This window comes from Lygodium microphyllum, chromosome 1 (genome assembly GCF_053477565.2).
Source record: "Lygodium microphyllum isolate KBCC chromosome 1, Lygodium_microphyllum_v1.1.10, whole genome shotgun sequence".
NCBI lineage: Eukaryota > Viridiplantae > Streptophyta > Polypodiopsida > Schizaeales > Lygodiaceae > Lygodium > Lygodium microphyllum.
This window is the reverse complement of record NC_141135.1, coordinates 183,778,723-183,781,623: the sequence shown is the minus strand read 5'-3', so window position 1 is coordinate 183,781,623 and position 2,901 is coordinate 183,778,723.

Here is a 2,901-nt window from a genome sequence, read left to right as displayed (position 1 = left end):
ATCCGTACGTATTACTACTTTCGATGCGTTCTCACATTAAACAAAATTTAAGAGTCATGCATTTTAAGAAACAAAACAAAATAACTTTACTCAATTATTTGAATTCAGTACACATCGCATGAGATATTATGTATATATAAATAAATATTCCAATGTGGAAGATATACAAAAAAATTTGGCCTTCCAAGATGCTATGGTACTATAACACTCATTACAAATCTTACATCATTAATCTAGTAAACTATGGTAGACTCTCCTTGCCGTGTCGAAGACAAATGATAAAGTTCATGTCTTTATCTGTAATTGTGACACGCTTTGCATGGATGGCCGCAAGCTGAACAAGTTGATGAGAAACCCCTCTGCAGTTGTTTGTAGGGCCTCCATAGCTGTAGTAGTCCACCTTCCTGCTAGTGGTCCATCCTGCACTTGTGCCCAAAATCTTCCCATCCCTTTCAGCTCCAAGTCTTGCATGACTTCCCGAATAACCTTATGAAAAGAACTTTTCAGGATGAGAAGCTCGTATCCACGTTGGATTCTCCTTATCTCTTGAAGGGCGATAGTGCTTAGTTCCCATCTCCTCTTTTTCTATAGTGGTACTTGTGCTCTATGGGGAGCACCTATTGCTACACTAGAGGAGGCTCCATCTTGTGATCCAGGTGGCCGGCCTTGGCATGAGGTCTTTTCGGGGCCAAAACAGTAACATGCTTGCTTGGTGCGTGCCATGCAAGCTTGAGGAGGGCAAGATTGAGAAGAGACAGATGTTGGGGATGTGAAAATGGAGAAAGAAAAGAAAGAAAGGTGTGAAAATGAGAAGAAGAATGAACTTTTAACCCATTTAAACCCCAAAATCAGGTTAATGCAGCTTCATATACACTATCCATCGTGTGATCATAAATCCATAGCCTTTTATTCGAATGTGACAAAACTTCACATGCACACCTGTTAGGTGGCCAAGAGCCCTTTTGTTTTTTGAAAAAAAATGCCTGTAGGCCCCTAGTCTTACTAATTTGGGCTCTTCGCCACCTAACGAGTGTGCCTATGAAGTTTCATCACATTCCAATAAAGTTTAGTATTTTAAAAATTATCCCATACCAAAATTATGGATGGATTGATAATTGAGAAATCAACATCATGACTACTGGCCCTTAGAAACTTCTCACCACATAGACTATACATAGGCATCACGAGTAAAGTCTACAATAAGAAATGGTAAATTTTTGCATGTTTTTCCTATTGAAATTGACAGTGCTAACAAAAACTCTAAGTAAGAATTGAAAATACAATGAAGATGCACAGTCAAAGTTGAGAGCAAAGGACAAGTGCAAAATTTTAATTCATATTTTAAGGGTGCATACAATAGTTTTGGACTGGAATATAGTCATATATCCAATGCACGAGGATAACACTATGCTAAAAAAGATAACATTACAAACTGTGTTCATTCCATTGGAATGAATGCATCCTTCAATGCTTGAAGATTTCTTACAAGTTGGAAGTCCTTGGGAGTTACAATGATGTGCTTCGCATGTATTGCACAATGTTGAGCATCAGTCAATCATCAAGACAACTAAAAGGGCCTCTGCAGCACACTGTAGAGTATGAAAGCATTCTTTTGTGAAGTTATTAGGTCTATCGTGACCTTGTGCCAAAAACCACCTCCTGCTTTCTGTGCAATAGAGGTCTTGCATAATCTCGCGAACAAGTCTTGAGAAGCTCGCCTTCGGAATGATGAGATCAAAAGAGCGTTGATACCTCCTAATTTCTCTCAAGGCCACTATACCTGGCTTCCACTTGCGGTTCTTGTGGGGATGCCTCAGGAGGACCCTTATGAGGGCAGCTTGAGGAAGGTGGGTTAGGTTGAGAAGGGGGTGCATCTGAGCTATTAGATGCTCCAATGGGCTGAATACGATATGGGGCTCTAAGTGGAAGCTTATTTGCAACTACCTTAGACCTAGCCATCTTTCCTGCACAAGAGATGTAAGAACTCAATGAATAAGATAGAAAGTGAAACCCTCTTTTATATAACCCTAAACTGTAAGGCTCATTCACATAGATGCACACTCTATCTTTATCTCTTAAACTATGAATTGCATTCATAGTGAACACATTGTTCATCTTACTATCTTAGCTCTCTTCAAACCCATATTCTGCCTTGTCAAAGCCTTGTTTCTAGCCACTTGTCATGGTTTTATTTGGCACTTGAGGATTTATAACACACTCTTTTAGTGACACGATGTGATTCCATCATGTCTGCAATTGATTCATCAGCACTTTCATTTTCTCTCTTTTGCGAGAGTTTAGATTCATCTGCTACTATAATCCTATACCACCAAGATAGCAATTGGATCATTGCATTGCTACCATTCGTCGCTCCACCATCATTAGTTTTTCTTTGGTATGCACCATGTGCTATCCAATGTGAATTTTCCATCCCTTGTGTTGACCAAATTCCGATGCTTCCCTTTTCTGCAAAGTATGGCCCATGTGCGTCAAAGATATGCTACAAAGACACATATCACACATGAGTAAAACTATGCTCAATAGTTTATACAATTCATATAATTTTAAAATATTAACCTAGTACGCACCATGTAATGTGTGATAGAGCTTTTGCCCCATGCTTCCACCATGTTTTCATAGAAGCTATGCAAAACATTGATAAATTTTTGCTTATCTTCATTGTTAAACACCATCTTGCAAGGTAAGGGAGCTAATTTGTTAAGACTTATCCAAACCTTAGCTTTGGTCAATCTTGTTTTTCCTCCATTACTTCGATTAGGAAAGAAGTGAAAAATGTAACTTTTTCCACCTATCGTAGTCCTGCGGCCTACAAACCATGACATTCCCTCCCATCAATGTGACGAGAGAAAAATCCTAGCCTTTGCTCCTCCAAAGCAAGGC